We start from the raw sequence: 18,842 nt of genomic DNA, 5'->3' as shown, positions 1-18,842 counted from the left end.
CTGAGGGTAGTGGCACCTAGGGCTGTGGGTGCTGTCGTTAGGCCAGGTAGAGGTGCTATGAAGGCCAACCACCAAGCCAAAAAGTAATCCCCCCCAGCCACTGTCAGAGAAGTGGGACCCTGAATCGCACATCTGACCGGGTATTGGCACTCTCAGACGCAGCCACCAGAGCGATTAATGGCACTCTTAAAGGGGTATGCCACCACCCAGACCAGCAGTGGCCCTTCCAAGCAGCAGGCTGTTCATTTACTCCTCTCTTCCATTAACATAGTCACCAAATGCTGGGGTATATCACTTCAAGCTGTACACAAGCTGTGAAATAAAGAGCCTTTTCTACTTTATCTATTTGCCCTCCAGGGTGAGAACAGGATATGGGATCCCACTCAGTTACCTAAGGGGAAGTCAAAATGTACTCTTTGATTCACAAAATACAACCTATACATGAAATGTGTTTACATATCTAATGTGGGCTCCACTTTGCCAGTTATGATCAAACATATTTCAGTATTTCTTCCTGTGAGATGGGCAAAGACATTGTCGCTCATTTGAACGTAAAGTATTTGAATATATCGTTTACATTTTTTTTCAAATGGGCAAATTGTATATACCAAAGGTCAACGACCCTGCTTGACCTGAAACTTTATAACATTCTTTCCTTGTAAAGTATGCTATGCGTAGTGCAGGATTATATTCAAATCAGAAACAGCCTGTTCCTGGGCAGTTCAATCTGAATTGGTGCCTAACGTTAGAGTCCATGCGGAATTCAACATCATGTGCAGTGCATAGGTATTGTCATTTATGTTACCCCAAAATACACAAATTAAATGTGACCACTCTGACGAGCCGAGTGGTCGCTCCCAGTGCCTCTGCTGAGACCTGGTATCGTAGCGCTGCATTGCCTCATAAGCTGCTTCTCACCTGCCTGCCTGTGCCTAACTAGCGCTAAATATCATTGTCGCTGTATTTCATTTGACTGTGCTGTGTTTAACGTGTTTAGCGCATCAGCCTTCAGCGCTCCGCTCATTGCCTGCAAAGTTGCTTTTTGTATTGCCTGCTTGTGCCCAGTTGCTATTGGACTCATTGGCGCTGTGTTGATAGTTTCTGCTGTTGTTTTCGTGGTTTGCGCGTTGTGCTCCGCTCTGTTCCCCCCCTCCGCCTCCATTTTGTTTATTTGTTGTGGTCGTCATCCTCGTGTGCCCGCCCCGCCTCCCAGCTGAGACGCCCTCCCACTGACCAGAAGTAGCGCTCCTCACCCTTCGCTCACCGTGACTCGCTCCTCTCTGACGAGCCGAGTGGTCGCTCCCAGTGCCTCTGCTGAGACCTGGTATCGTAGCGCTGCATTGCCTCATAAGCTGCTTCTCACCTGCCTGCCTGTGCCTAACTAGCGCTAAATATCATTGTCGCTGTATTTCATTTGACTGTGCTGTGTTTAACGTGTTTAGCGCATCAGCCTTCAGCGCTCCGCTCATTGCCTGCAAAGTTGCTTTTTATATTGCCTGCTTGTGCCCAGTTGCTATTGGACTCATTGGCGCTGTGTTGATAGTTTCTGCTGTTGTTTTCGTGGTTTGCGCGTTGTGCTCCGCTCTGTTCCCCCCCTCCGCCTCCATTTTGTTTATTTGTTGTGGTCGTCGTCCTCGTGTGCCCGCCCCGCCTCCCAGCTGAGACGCCCTCGACCCTCCCCCTCCACTATCCATATATGACAGTAGTTCCCGCGCGCAGCATTCACGCGCAGCGTCCGCGCCAAGCCCCGCCGAAGGTGCGCCAAAGGTAAGCCCGTCTACGCCCGTCCACGCCTGGACCGCGCCCAGCGCCAGACCCCCTGCCCCTCGCGCTGCCCAGCCCCGCCGCGTTACCTACGATGCCGCCACCCTCCTAGCCCTTAACCCCGGTCGCGCCCCCAACTGCGTCCAAGCCGCTCCTGGACACACCCATGGACCTTTCTCTTGCTTCTCCTGCAAATTCAGCGCCACCGACATCATCACCGCTACGACCACACCACTGACTCCCGACCCCAACCACCTACAATGCATCCTTCTCAACACCCGATCGGTCCACAGGCACGCCATTGACCTATGGAATCTACTAGACACCATCTCTCCAGACATCGCCTTCCTAACGGAAACATGGATGAACGCTTCCTCCGCCCCAGACATCACCATTGCCATCCCTGAAGACTATAAGATCACTCGCAAAGACCGCACCAGCCACACAGGAGGAGGAATCGCTATCGTCCATAAGAAATCAATCCGCATCTCAAGCAGCTCTGACGCCAACCTCGCCAACTCCGAACACCTTCACTTCCAGATCCACATCGACCCCAAAACAACACTAAGAGGCACTCTCCTCTACAGACCACCAGGACCCCGAACAAAATTCAGTGAAGACATCACGGACTTCATCACTCCACACGCGCTCCCCTCCAAAGACTACATCCTTTTGGGAGACCTCAACTTTCACCTCGAAAAGATCAACGACCGCAACACCGCCACCCTCGTGGACAACCTCGCCAACCTCGGACTTAAACAACTAGTCACTTCCCCCACCCACATCGCAGGTCACACACTCGACCCCATCTTCACATCCAGCAATCATGTCTCCTTCAGCCACACCACGGACCTCCTCTGGACTGACCACAGCTGCGTTCACTTCACCTACAACAAACCAAAACCCAACATCCACCTCCAACCTACCCTGCAAAGAAACTGGAACAAAATCACCATGGACCAAATCTCCGCATCGCTCCTCCGAAACTCCCCAGCCCTCTCTTCTAACGCCAACGAAGCCGCCGCCAACCTCACCCTATGGTTATCAAACACCGCCGACACCTTAGCACCACTGAAAAAACGTCAAAGCAAACCTGGCAGCAGGAAGGCATCATGGTTCAACGACGAGCTCAAGAAGTCCAAGAAACTCTGCCGCTCCCTTGAAAAGGCCTGGAAAAAAGACACAACCACTAGCACCAAGGACGCCTTCAAAAACGCCACCCGCATACACCACCAACTGATCCGAAAAGCCAAGAAAACAGCATTCAAGGATCGACTTGACAACAACGCCCACAACAGCAAGGAACTTTTCAACATCGTCAAGGAATTTTCCAATCCCTCAGCCAACTCCAACGACATCACCCCCTCTCAAACCCTCTGCGACTCCCTAGCCTCATTTTTCCACAACAAGATTGCAGACATCCACAACAGCTTCGACAACCAACCCGGAATCCAACCCACCCTACCTTTTGCTGATCATCTTCCCCCCGTGAACACCCTTAACGACTGGAACCCAATCTCCACTGAGGACACCATCCGCCTGATGAATTCCATCCACTCAGGATCCCCCACAGACCCATGTCCCCACCACATCTTCAACAAAGCAGACTCCGTCATAGCACCGCACCTCCGAGACGTCATCAACTGCTCCTTCAACTCCGCCACCTTCCCAGAAGACTGGAAACACGCTGAACTCACCGCCCTTCTGAAAAAACCCACAGCTGACCCCACCGAACTCAAAAACTACCGCCCCATCTCGCTCCTTCCATTCCCGGCCAAAGTCATCGAGAAAGCTGTCAACAACCAGCTCGCCGCCTTCCTCGAAGCCAACAAATCCCTCGACCCCTCACAATCTGGCTTCCGAGCAAAACACAGCACGGAGACCGCCCTCATCACAGCAACAGACGACATTCGAACTCTATTGGACAATGGAGACACAGTCGCCCTCATCCTCCTTGACCTCTCTGCAGCATTCGACACAGTCTGCCACAGCACCCTTTTACAACGCCTCAATAACATCGGTATCCAAGGAAAAGCACTTGAATGGATCACCTCGTTCCTCACCGGAAGAACCCAGAGAGTCCGCCTTCCACCATTCAAGTCCGAGGCCTCTGAAGTCATCTGCGGCGTACCTCAAGGATCCTCACTTAGTCCCACACTCTTCAACGTATACATGAGCCCCCTCGCGGCCATCGCACGCCAACACAACCTCAACATCATCTCTTACGCGGACGACACTCAACTGATCCTTTCTCTCACCAATGACCCCAGCACCGCCAAAACTAACCTACACGAAGGAATGAAAGAAGTTGCCGAATGGATGAAACAAAGCCGTCTGAAACTGAACTCAGACAAAACAGAAGTCCTCATCTTAGGTACTTCCCCCTCTGCATGGGACGACTCCTGGTGGCCGGAAGCCCTCGGAAAAGCACCCATCCCGACAGACCACGCACGGAACCTAGGCATCATCCTGGATTCTTCACTCTCAATGAACAGACAAGTCAGCGCCGTATCCTCTTCCTGCTTCAACATTCTTCGCATGCTCAGAAAAACATTTCGATGGATCCCCGCCGAAACAAGGAAAACAGTCACCCACGCTCTGGTCACGAGCCGACTGGACTACGGAAACACCCTCTACGCAGGTACTACCGCAAAACTCCAGAAGAAACTCCAACGAATCCAAAACGCCTCAGCCAGGATCATATTAGACATCCCACGCAACGAACACATCTCTGCTCACCTTAAAGACCTCCACTGGCTACCCGTCAATAAGAGGATCACTTTCCGACTGCTCACCCACGCACACAAATCACTCTACAACATCGGACCAGATTGCCTCAACTCACGAATATCCTTCTACACCCCCTCCCGCCAACTACGTTCTTCCAGCCAAGCCCTCGCCACTGTACCTCGCATCAATAAGACCACCATGGGAGGCAGATCCTTTTCATACCTGGCTGCTAAAACATGGAACTCACTCCCCGCTTACCTTCGCCTTACCCAGAACCACCTAGCATTCAGAAAACAACTTAAAACGTGGATATTTGACAAATAATCCTCCTTCCCCTCCTTAGCGCCTTGAAACCCTCTGGGTATGTAGTGCGCTATACAAATTTTATGACTTGACTTGACTTGACTATCTGACTTCAATATCTTCTTTCGGTTTTCCAATTTGACTTTTGTGAAAACTTTGTTGTGATTGTACTGCCTTTTTACAGGAACCAGTTTTACTGGTGTTTGGACAAAATATTGCTTTAAAAATATCAGAACACAGAAATACCGAAAAAAAATATTGTGAGTTAAAAATATTTTGGTCAAGAATATCGTTTTTTTATTAATACAATGTTGTTTTCCAGAATATTGTTGTTTTTATATCGTTGTTATTAATATATTTGTAAGATATATAATTTTTTCAATTAAATGTGTTTTAGCTAATATACACATTTTTACGTGCTAGTATTGTTGGCATAGTAGTTATTCATTGTTTAATTGTTTGTAATTTTAAGTCGTTTCTTTTTTATCCCTAAATTGTTATTAGTAATTTATAGTATTGTAGTGGGTTGTTGGGTTTGTAGGGGAATAGATTCGGATGTAATTTAAATTAGAAATATTTATATTTTAATATTAATGTGTTTTATGTTGGTAAATAATTGTTAAATTGAGTATTACTTATGTAATTTTTTTAAGTGTAATATTCTATGATGAATTTTAAATGTACTTTTTTTTAACCATTATTAGGGCTCCCGGTTTTATGGTATTTATATTTTTGTCATTTTCATCTGTATTTATCCAAATTTATTTTTTGCTTGTTTTAACAGGATTTATCCATATTTATTTTAGGTTTTGTGAAAAAATTAAGGTTAAATGTGTATATTTCTGCATTTATTTAAACAATTAATGTGCACTTGTGCCTCAATGCCTCACATTTTTCAATGATATATACACACTCAGATGGTAACATATGCACTTGTAAGAAAATGTGTACATTTTAGTATCAAGGTTGTGCAAATCTACTGCTGTTTAAGGCTCTTTACTAAAATCACTATATTGTTTAATCCCCTTGCTCGGCAATCTGCACAGCTATTGGCCTGGCAGTCATGATTGACAGCATTTAGAATCACTCAAAAACAACCTATAATTCAGTTTTTAGCCACATTTAAAAATAAATAGAGACAGGAAAATAAATAGTTTTCTGTCTATATTTATCTGTAAAAATCAGTAAAAACGGAAAACAGGGAGCCTTAATTATTATTAGCAGTAAGTTATATTGTAGTAGTGGGTTGTTGGATTTGTAGGGGTGTAGGTGGGTGGCATATTATGTAATAACTAGTTACACATAAGTAATAAATAGTTTTTAATTGTTAAATAATTATTTAATTGATTGTTAATTAGGTTAATAGTTTAATGCAGATTTCTTTAAGTTATATTTTATTTGCAAGTTGCTGGATTTGTAGTGGAATAGGCGGGGGAGTGAAATAACATTAAATGTAATTAAAATTAATTTAATGCTAACTGTTTTAAAAATAATGATGATTTAATTACTAAGTATGCAAATTACTTCATTAATTAGTAATTGTGTAATTGTACTGTTTTACTTATTTTCATATGTATTTTATTTTTTTATTTTTGAAACATATTTAATGCTGTGGTATTTCTTCTAGGTGAGTTGGTTGAGAAGGAAATACATCAACAATATTTTATATAATAATCTGTACTTATATGTAAGTTATTAACTGGTAATTACTTATGCATTTTTTATATTTACTAAGTTGTTAAAATGTTAACATTATTTAATGGTAAGTGCTTGCAAAATGTTTTCATAATAATATTTTCATAATTGCGTTATTTTTTTCAAGTTATGTAAGTTGATAATAATATAGGTACATTTATTGTTTAATGTAGATTTTACATTCTATTTATTTAACTAAAGATATATATTTCTATAAAGTTTAGTTTATTAATGTGTTATATTATCGGGCTGATTACAATGTCAGGCAGAAAGCCTCCTCCCGACAGACGGAATCTCCTCGACCGTGTCGGAACCCTTCTGACCGACTCTGTCAGTTTAAATTCTGACCGACCGAGTACGATGTTCGCGGTTGGAAAGTGAACCGCACCATCATTCCGAGTTGGTTCCGACTGGCTGTCGGAGTCGTCATGTCGGTCAGGACCCCATTCTGCACCTCTATGGACAGCGTTTCCGACCTTGTGATTACGGTGTTGATTACCAACGGCCTTTCCAAGTCGCCTGTCCTTGCCTCCGCGGTCTAAAGTTGGTGGTCGAGGTGGTACTTAAGGGACCCCACTGTAAAACCCTGCACTGTGTGGCAGGCACAATGGGGTATCCACGACAGGGTGCATGGTTTTACTCACACACCCCGTTTCCCCATAGGAGCCTGTGTTACAGCTAGTTGTTGGGTGGAGCACAACTCCCATAGGGAACAATGGGCCTCCAACCGAACAGTGTTCCATCACATCACAATCGGTCAGGCAGAACCGCCAACGGTGAGTCGGTCAGTTCCGAATGCAAGATGGTGTCAACTTCGTAATCGGTCCCAAAAGCATTTACACATTTTTACTCAATTAATGTGACTATTCATATATATAATGCTTTTCAAGTCAAAAACTTTCCCCATTGTTGCTTAAACTCTAGTGGTAGTAGTACATCTAACCCCTCTGAAGTTCAACAGTCCCTGCTGTTGCTTAGGCTAGAGTGGGAATAGTAATCTAACATCTCCAATGTCCAACACTTTCCCTACTATTGTTTAGGCTAGAATAGGAATAGAAAATCTAACCCCTAAGAAGTCCAACACTTTCCCTACTGTTGCTTAAACCATCTAATTATGCCCAGACCTGGGTCCCATGCTCTCCATGCCACTTGAAGTCAAGCTAACCTGGCTGATGAGGGTTGAAAGCCCAAAACCGGTCCTATGATGCTTGTGTCCAGTCCACGTAGGACCTGGCTTAGCAGTTCGGGCTGGACTGTTCCCATTGGGTGCAGGGTCAAGGCTGATTTTGGCCCAGTTCTCTGTACTGCGGTGAATGTATGACATTGTTCTGCATTCTGTCCATCAATTGTTCTTTTTGCATTTGTCACCCCGAGTGGGACCAGACGTGGGTCCCGTGCTCTCCATGCCACTGGAGTCAAGCTATCCTGGCTGATAAGGGCTGAAAGCCGGAAACCGGTCCTAGGATGCTTGCTTCCAGTCCAGGGAGGACCTTGCCTGGCAGTTCTGGCTGAACTGTTCCCTTTGGGCGCAGGGTCAAGACTGATTTGCATATGGCTAGGTCCAAACTGGAACGGGCATGGTGAGCAAAAAAACGATGGATTTAGGCCCATATCTCTGTACTGGGGTGAATGTATGACATTGTTCTGCATTCTGTCAATCAATTGTTCTTTTTGGATTTGTCACCCCGAGTGGGACGGGTATGCCCAGACGTGGGTCCCGTTCTCTCCATGCCACTGGAGTCAAACTATCCTGGCTGATGAGGGCTGAAAGCCCAAAACCGGTCCTAGGATGCTTGTTTCCAGTCCAGGGAGGACCTGGCCATTGGGCACAGAGTCAAGACTGATTTGCATGTGACTGGGTCCAAATTGGAATGGCATGGTGAGCAAAAAACGATGGATGTAGGCCCAGATCTCTGTACTGGGGTGAATGTATGACATTGTTCTGCATTCTGTGCATCAATTATTCTTTTTGCGTTTGAAGATGGAGGCGTAGGTTGTTCTAGGTCTTGGTGGCAATATAGGAGAATGAGTGGCCCGATGCAGCTGTAATGGATGCAGGGGTTGTGCACAAGGGCCAGTGAGAATGAGCGCAGGTGTCTTGTGGGTAGGTGGAAATTCAGTCGTTGTTTGATGTATGCAGGTACTTGATCACTCCAGAATTCTTGTACTCAGGGCTCAGGGGGAGGGGGGTAGAATATAGGGTGGAGGGAAGGGTAGTTCATCAGGATGCAATTGCACTGTTATCAGTTATGTAATAGAGGTGTTGGACCGCAATACTGTGTATAATGTTGAAGTTTTTTGTACTAGACTATGCGGCTGGAATGACACTGTATCGCAGAGAGAGGCGTAATAAGCAAATGTTCATTATATAACACATGTATAACAGTGAAAAAATTATTTGATACACTACTAAATAAAAAACCCATTAAAGTTTGTTTAAAAAAAAAGATGTCCTTGGGTTCAAAGGAGAAGGGAGGATGTCAGATACCATGTGTGCATCCTGTGAGGAAAGAGGCGATCCCATTGAGGGCGTTTTGCTGAATGCTCTGAATGCTGATGTTGTAGAGTTTGTTGATTAGGATTTGATGGGAAATAGTGTCAAAAGCAGCAGAAAGGTCAAGGAGGATCAGGTCCACAGTCTCTACTCGGCCGATGATTGTTCAGATGTCATCTGTGGCAGCGATCAGGATGGTCTCAGTCCGGTGGTTGGCACAGAATCCTGATTGGGAGGTGTCAAGTAGGTGGTTCTGTTCCAGGTATTTGGTAAGCTGTTTGATGATAGCCTTCTCGAGTACTTTAGCTGGGTATAGAAGCAGGGGGATCGGTCAATGATCATTTTTGAGTTCGCTGGGGTCGGCTGAGGGTTTCTTTAGGAGGGGTCTGACCTCAGCATGTTTCCAACTGTCTGGACAGGCTGCTGTGGTGATGGAGGTGTTGATGATGCTGGTGAGTTCTGTGCTGATATGGTCGGTTCTGAGGTTGAAAAGACATTGGGGGCACAGGTTGGTGGGTGCCCCCGTAGTGAATGGATGACATGATGACCATGGTGGTCTGAGTGGTGGGCAGAGACAAAGTGGTGATCATTGGACTAGTGTGTGCTGGTTGGTCAAAGCTGTTGAGGTTGAGACCAGTGGGTTGAGGGTCGAAGTTATTGTAGATGGTGGCGATATTGCTGTGGAAGTAGTCCGAGAGAGTGTTGCAGAGTCCTTGAGAGGGGTAGAGTGTGTTCTCTGTGGCTGCTGGGTGGAGAATTCCATGACTATTATCAAGATTTATTTTGTGTGGTTGGCAGCGGTATTGATATGGGCTGTTCTCTTGGCTTCCTTGATGTGCCAGTGGTAGTTGCTGAGGGCTGCTTTGTGAGCAACTCTGTGAGAGGGGTTCCTTGTGGCATGCCAGTGTTTCTTGAGTCAGCAACAGGTGTGCTTAATGGTTCTGAGCTCTGTGGTGTACCAACAGGCTGTTCTGAGTTTTATTTTCTGGTTTCATAGGGGCAACTCTATTGGCACACTTTGGGATCAATGCAGAGAAGTTCTGGACTGCCTGGTCAAGGTCTTATGAAGTTTCAGGTTGGGTGGTGCTGAGGTCCTGTGTCCACTTTGTCTCTGATAGTTTTCCCCAGCTGCGGTCCTCCACCTCAATCTCGGGCCAATTACAACATGCTAGAAGGGTAAGATCTCTACCGTACCCTCAGCAGGTCCATTAGAACCCACGAGGGTATGGGGAATGTGTATGAGTATATGCTTATATGTTGATGTTTGTACTGTTTTCAAAGGAGCACTTTTTAATGTTACACAACTGGCCTGATTCAATGTATGTTTTTATCTAATTCATGAGGTTGCGATGTCATAACAATCATACATATATATTTGAACCCAATATATGTTGTTTTGAAACTTTTTTTCCCTTTTCTTTGCTTTACATAGGTTGGATTTTAAGATACAAATTCAGTATACACATAGATATAGTGTGGGCCCCGCCATTTTGGGACCCTCTCCTGTTGTCACTCCTGCCCTGGGTGCATCTTGCCATGTTGAAATGGTTTCCATCGATGCCCACGACCCGGATCCGCCATTTTGTCGATTCTTGTCCTTTCTTTTGGTCCCTTGGATTCCATCCTGCTGACCTTCAGACATTTCACTTACGCTGGACTGCCTTATCTCTTTCTCCCCCTCAGGTCCCCCTCTCTCCTCTCACCAATTTCAGCCTCCAACTCTTCTCCCCCACATACCGCTCTCTACCCCTTTTTATTTTCATTTTTATAATTAAAATGTTTTTTTATTTCTCTTTTCACTCTGTAAATATGTGTTTTATACTTGTCCAAGCCGAATCGGTGGTAAAATGGTATCTTGAGAAAATCTACTATTTGTATATATATGTATATAGAGATAACTCTAACAACTAGTAAATGTAGTGGACCTTTGTACTCACTACCATTCCTATGTGATTCTTAGAGTTTATCCATTTGTATCTGTTCCTTGAGTGACTTTACAACTTGTACATTTGCAATTTTTTCTATTTGTACCTCTTCCCTGTGTGAATTTACAACTTGTACATTTGCAATTTTTTTTCCTGTTTGTATCTTTTTTGTAACTCATATAATCCTAAATCCTTATGTATCGCAACTGTTTTTTTTGTAAAGCGCTCTGACACCTTCGGGTAATATTCGCGCTATAGAAAATCGCATAAAATAAAATAAAATTAAAATAAATACAAGCTAATTTTCCTTATCCTTCTGAAGTATATCCCGCTGCAGTGTAAGGTAAAGGTTTTATAATCTGGTCCTGAGGAAACACCGCAGTCCCAGTGGGACTAGAAAGGCTTGAAACATGTCAACCTAAATTTAAAGAAACCTCAGTTTCAAACACTTTGGGAGTATCACGGGTATTGAGTTCCCTAATAGATTATACTCACACAACTGTTTTTATCCTTACCAAGGGTGCTACCAGATTAAAGAGTATAGAGCACACCTTAAGTAATTTTAACTCACTATTTTGCAACCTACCCTACTTTGACATTCTTGCGTTCATCAAAAGGGCATTAAGCGAAGTTCTTTGACAAAGAGCCCTCTAGTGGGGCCTATTGGATATTGCAGCGCTGGCCCCACAAGGAGCAAAAGCCCAATGATGAAGCATGACACCCATTTGGGTGTGTGGGGGCTTTATTTTCCAAAGAGGAAGATTCCCCAGAACCAAATCATTTCCGAACCTTCCTTTTCCTGACATTTCCCTCTTCAGGAACAGCCTCCCTACATTTGTTTGAAACATTAGAGTTAGGACCACGGATGGCTGGACTTTCATTAGCTCCTGGTCCCTCCCTTTTGATTGACTGCAAGTAATTTACAAACAAGACTGTGATTCAAAGAGTTACAATCCCCATGCAAAGTGATAGAATCACAAAGGGGTGAATGTCCTTGTGAGCTGATGCATTCAGATGTGCATATTAATTCCAGCACTGTGTTTTTTTCCAACAATTGAACTTGAAAACGAATTCCAGACGCACGGAAGAAAAGCATTGTGTATTTTTCATAACAACCCAAGGATGTGTGTTGTTATCATCTATTATTAATATTATATATATATTATTATACAAATGAAAGGCAGTGATTTGCAAGCAGAGTACCCCATTCAAAAAACCATGAAAGGTGTGGATCATCTGATACAGACAACAGAGTACTCTCTATCTGCTCCACTGGTAAAGATTGTATAATTCCTCCTTCTTTGCAGTTGTTATCTGCTTTTGTAGGGACAAAACAGGACAGATTCATTTATGAACTGGCATGGAACTTTATAATTTTTTTAGAAATTATACTGCCCAATTAATTTAAGTTATCACCCGCATCTGAGCCTGTCCTTGTTGCAAAAGATTCAAATCCTCTCTCACAAACTTGAGAGTGGAAGAAATAATGGTTGAAATTGTGCATGTATGTTTTGAGAGTGTTTGAAAACCATTGCGAGTAACCTCAAATGTGCTTTGCATTATTTCTTTGTTAGACCTCTCTTTTTTTATAGCAGCTTAAATTATGATATATATATACATACATTGTTTATTTTATGGGATATGACCCCAAGAGAAAATCACTTAAGTCCATGTCTTCATGAAGGTTTGACATGTGTTCCTTCACAGTATTTAAATTAGAATAAGTCAATCATCTTTGGCATAACTTGCCATCACTGCACATAAATGCAGTCATAGGCAAATGAATATTATATCGAGGGTCCAGTCTGCATACTAATAGACCAACAGCTTTAAATAGGAATCTGTGCATGGAGACATCAGTATCTATTGGTCAAAAGATTATTCCATCTGAACTAAACATACTTAAGTTATATGTTCCTTTTTGTTCCATTTCATTTAACTCACTATCAGTGATGTTTTATTTCCATTTCCAACTAGAAGAGTGTGTCAAATTAGTGTTTGCAATTGATGGTGTTTATGAATCCTTAACAGAAGCTAAGCTCATCCATGCTATCTACCGTACTGTCTTGATTAGAAATATAGGGGCAGATCTACAAGAAAGTAACGCAGTACGGAGAACCAAGTCATTTTGCTGTGCCACGCTGCGTTAGTTTTGAAGCACAGGGATGCAACATATTTACAACAATATCTTGCATGTCTGTGCTTCCCCCTGCGCTGCTGCACAAACTGCTACCATGCGCCAGCGCAGGCACCCTCGCACCATGGTGCAAGGATGCTTGTGTTGTGGGGAGATTGTTTTTGTGCCGGAAGGGATACCTTCCTGCACAAAAACAATCAATTTAGGTGATTTCCTCTTCCAATGCGTTCTGTAGAATGCAGCACGCATTGAAAGAGGAAAAAAAACGAGGAGAAATGAAAACATTTCTCCTCGTTGAACCTCACTACACCTCCCCTAGGGTGGCGTAGCATTCTGACACATTTCCAGATTTACGATTTCTCGTACATCTTGAAATGCATCAGTGGGCATGGGTGTTGCATGGGAACACCCACAGCAACTCCCATGTCCCGCCCCTAACACGCAAAGTGTTGCGTGAACAGGGGCGATATTTACAAGCACAGGTTAAGTCACGTCGGATGACTTTACCTGTGCTTGTAAATACCACTCCGCAGGCTAAGCCACTGGTGCGTCACGCAAAGTGATGCACCGCCGGCGCATGGGGCTTGTAAATCTACCCCAATCTTTCTCTGGGATTTTTGCATGCCCTGAACAGGGTATCAATGCCTTTAATTACTCAAAATGTAGTTCCCCCAACACATTTTAATTTAAATTTTCTTCCCAATATACACAACCTTGTTGTACAAATGAATCAATACATTGTGTTGAATAATAACTGTTATTAGCGGTAAATCACTTGGAGGGCTTCCTACCTGCGGGCAGACGCTGCAACACTTGCTCCTGGGTCCCTGACGCTGCAGTCTCGCCGCCGCCGCATTCCACCTCGCGGCTTGAGACTACAGCTCCCAGGGTGCTTTGCGGCCACTTCCTGCTTCCGGCCACAGCGCGCCCGGAGGCACTACTTGAACTGGACGCTCCCTCGGTGGAGCGGGGGCGGTAAATCACTTGGAGGGTTTCCTACCTGCGGGCAGACGCTGCAACACTTGCTCCTGGGTCCCTGACGCTGCAGTCTCGCCGCCGCCGCATTCCACCTCGCGGCTTGAGACTACAGCTCCCAGGGTGCTTTGCGGCCACTTCCTGCTTCCGGCCACAGCGCGCCCGGAGGCGCTACTTGAACTGGACGCTCCCTCGGTGGAGCGGGGGCGGTAAATCACTTGGAGGGTTTCCTACCTGCGGGCAGACGCTGCAACACTTGCTCCTGGGTCCCTGACGCTGCAGTCTCGCCGCCGCCGCATTCCACCTCGCGGCTTGAGACTACAGCTCCCAGGGTGCTTTGCGGCTACTTCCTGCTTCCGGCCACAGCGCGCCCGGAGGCGCTACTTGAACTGGACGCTCCCTCGGTGGAGCGGGGGCGGTAAATCACTTGGAGGGTTTCCTACCTGTGGGCAGACCCTGCAACACTTGCTCCTGGGTCCCTGACGCTGCAGTCTCGCCGCCGCCGCATTCCACCTCGCGGCTTGAGACTACAGCTCCCAGGGTGCTTTGCGGCCACTTCCTGCTTCCGGCCACAGCGCGCCCGGAGGCGCTACTTGAACTGGACGCTCCCTCGGTGGAGCAGGGGCGGTAAATCACTTGGAGGGCTTCCTACCTGCGGGCAGATGCTGCAACACTTGCTCCTGGGTCCCTGACGCTGCAGTCTCGCCGCCGCCGCATTCCACCTCGCAGCTTGAGACTACAGCTCCCAGGGTGCTTTGCGGCCACTTCCTGCTTCCGGCCACAGCGCGCCCGGAGGCGCTACTTGAACTGGACACTCCCTCCGCGTCGCGGGACACGCGCGGGCGGGCGCCGGGCGAAGCCCGGGCAAAGGGCGGGCCCTCTGTGGCCCTCAGAGGCCAGAAGAGGACGGGACGGGCCACCCCCCTTTGGTCTTTTAAGTAGAGGTAAAGCCACTGACTGCCCACTCCACTGACTATCTCATCTGGCCTGACATTGTTCTCATACCAATAAGGAAGTGGTTACATAATATATCCCCCTGGTTGAACTTATGCCCTAAGTACAGTTGTTTGTTTGTTCCTCAATCACATTGCTCACCTTAAACAGACCCCCACCAGCATGGATCCTTCTTCCAAAACGTCTAGCACAGTGCCTAATCCCCCTTGGATAGACGATTTAAACAATATGTGTAATATTAGGTACACCCTTCTTACTTCACCCGATCTGGTATCTACCAGCAGTCCACGAGTTCACCGCGTTAGTTCACAGGGGCTTCTACCGACTTCCGTAGAAGTAAATGTAAAAAGTACAACTCCCGTTAAGGTCACATCTGGTAAAAGGAAACATGAAGGGGTTGGAGAAAGTGGGTCCCAAACCAAAACATCAAATCTGGAGAGTGTGTCATTAGATTTAAATCCACCCGTTAACATGGCTCTGTTAACTCCAGAGATGGGCAAAAAACTAGACGACCCAGCATCCTCTCCCCAATTGGTTTTACTGACCATGATTGAACAGTTGATCAAAACTATTATCCACCCTCTGATCGACAAAATTAACATCTTGGGGGACAGACTAACGGGGATTGAGGACATTGTTAAACTCAATCAGGCATACACTGTAACATCTAAGTGTTCACCCCAGGCTGGTCTCCCTAATTTACCCAAACAAACTATGCAAAACACAGTTTCTCCAACACAAGTATCAGTCTCCACTACTGTGTGCCCACTTGACCCTAAAGCACCACCCATACCTGCCCCAGATCGCAATGTTGAGCCTAGATTAAAAAGTACCAAGACTCCTCATATTAATCTTCCCCCAGAGGCCGCTCCATTCGTGTCCATCCTGTCGGGGGTTCTTCCCCTGACACATGGAAAATCTGAGAGAACCAGCGATTTGCTAAATAAAGTTCAGTTTTGGCTATCGAAAAATAGACCCTTACCCCATAACCTTGATGGCAGGATAGTCAGCGTGAGGAGAGTGGGATGGTTGGGTCCCCTTCGAAAAGATATCCGCGGGGATCTGGTACTAATCAGATTTAGGAGTAGACAAGTTGTCCCCTATCTCCAGTCTTGGCAGCCCCAAGAAGGTGATGGTCCTATAACAACCTGGGACCTACATGACTTCTACCCTAGTGAAACATATACCCCCTTCCGGAAACAAACTGCCGATCACTACACTCAGCTGGGTCACAGATCCTGTCCACCAAATGAGCGCAGTTTCCTCTTTTCTAACCTCTTTCCGCATAACCTTTTTAAGTATAGCAACTTACCTCACTTTAATCCTCTCACGCCTTATTACAACTGTCAATATTAGGCGGGTGCATACCATGCAAATCTTTATAGACATAATTAACAACTGGGTTAGCTAATTCTACTTAACCTATCGTGATCATGTTGCTTTTAAAATGTATGTTGTTTGCAAAATTATGTTTTTTTTTAAAAACTGTATGCTTTTATGATTTGAAACAAAATCGAATAAAGCTTAATGAATGAATGAATGAACTGTGATTAGTGATCATGATCTCTTTCAATTTCTCTACTTCTTGAGAATAATAAAAGCAGGTAGAAATAGGGACATTTCTAGAAGTATTTATGGGTGAAGGCCAACAATGCTGCCACTGTGTATAATTATGTATTTCCATAGGGCTGTTGGATCTATGAATGCAATGATTTCCATAATGACGAAAACAAAACAACACTTTATGATTCTTTGTATTGAAACAGGGGTTTTCATTGTTCAGTGAGACATAGGAACTCAAATCATTCATTAGCTGTTTAAAAGCATTTATGCACATTGAATTTTTAAAAGGACCAAGAATAATGCCAACCAGGGAAAATACAAAAACATATGGGATTTGAATAATTTCTTTTGGACTCATAATCTGGAAACTCTTTCCCAAACAACATTGTCTAGCATAGAATGCACAATGATATTCACAGCATGATAATCCTGTTGTGCTCTGGGAGAAGAAGAATGTGGACGCAATTCTTGAACCACAGAAAACTGTACTGTTTTATCAGGAATGTAGTTCCCATGTACCAATATCAAAATTATAATTAACATCATAATCCACATTAGAATGGATAGACCTCAAGACATCCAGATGCATGACTATGGCGGGAAAACGTATAGATCACAGACCCAACAACAAGGAAGAAGCAATCTGTAGCACTGACTGGAGGAGGGATGATTGTATCTCTTGCTGCAAAACCCGAATCAGAGTCATTTCCATACAGCACAATTTCTTGCAGCAGTATCATTACAATTGATGTGCATTCTGTTGGTGGTTCATAATAAACCACTGTTACAAAGATTTCAATTGTTGAAGCTGTAGCATCAGATTATCTCACTTAAAATTGTATTTTGTGTACAGCTGGAGACAAAGCAGTCTCATCAAACACCAGAATGGGGTTGAAAATGTCAACATGATCAGACTATTCTTAAGATAGTTCTCCCAGGGTAGTGAAGAGGAACCTTAGTATTGATGAAGGTCTGCTGAACACAATCTGCCACATAGCACTTTTCAACATGATTGAGTAACACTTTACTGTTCTTTTTTTTGCACCAGGAGTGGTGGCAACATTATTTCCAAGTGCCTTCAACCCCAAGACCTGGAGCAGGGTGTCTGTAGGATGGTCCAAAGGGTTGGTGTTCAGGGATATTTTCCTGAACTATCTCTCCAACTTTTGAGAGCAACTCGTCAACAGCTTTAATAACTTTATCTTAGTCAGGGTTCTTTATGATGGATATTGGGTACTAATTTCCTCAACAATCTGTAACAAATGTATGGGTGAGATAGGATCAGGAGCTTTAGTTTTCAACTCTGCCACCTTTTCTGGGAAATCAAGATCAGACACATACATTGGTTAACAAAAGGGGGTGTGAACATCTAATACTCCTTTAGGGAAGTTACTTAGTACTTTCTAAACCCCATAAAGGTTATGTACCCAAGTCAATCCTGTATTCAATACTCTTGTGTTCCAGGCTTATTTAAGCATACCTTTAGCTCTCTCTACAACATTGTTAGATTTTATTTGTTGGCAAATGTTGCATTGCTGCACATATTTTTCTACGCTTTGGTAAACCAGGCCAGGGGCATTGTTGCTATTGCACTGATACATTTATACTGATGCCATCATGAGTCAAAATGATTCCCTTTTGAGCTGCCCTGACTATATCTAATTTAGCTTGCTCATAGGAATTTGCCTATCCCCAACCCCAGGTGTAAAACACATGGGAACATTATCTTTGCGGAGAGTGTAAGATTATTTGGAGAGGAAACCACCAGGAGCTTTTCTCCTGTTAACTTTGCCTCTATTACCACTAAAATGTCTGCATCGATCCTAGTGTGCGATCAGGATACAGCAGCTACCGTAATTGTTTTCACTGCTTTCTTTGCAGCTACATCTGCTGTATAGTGCCCTTAGCATGAATTCTTTCACTTTTATGGACCATGGTCTGCTGTTCATGGACAAAAGGAAGCTTATCCTATAGAACAGCTACATTTCCCCAAAGTTGTGTCCTATTTATTGACTTACCCTTCGAATCTCAGAATCTGCTTAAGCATGAGTGTGGCAAGTCTGCATTGTATCCTAGTACATAGAGTGCTGAATGTGATGCTGTAAGTTTGGGAACTGACAGAGCAGTCTTCTGAAAGACAAGTAGTAGGGCAGATATTGCTGCAAGCTGTGCAGTGGAGTCACCCAGAACGTTAGTGAGTGGATGTTACTCCTTGAAGTTTCCAACTTCTAAAACTCTCTGCACTACAACATAAGCTGCAGAGCACTACTGTTTGGTACCAACAACAGGATGTAGAATATAC

The sequence above is a fragment of the Lissotriton vulgaris genome, chromosome 1_1 (genome assembly GCF_964263255.1).
Source record: "Lissotriton vulgaris chromosome 1_1, aLisVul1.2, whole genome shotgun sequence".
Taxonomy (NCBI): Eukaryota; Metazoa; Chordata; class Amphibia; order Caudata; family Salamandridae; genus Lissotriton; species Lissotriton vulgaris.
Note: the sequence above shows the minus strand (reverse complement) of the source record.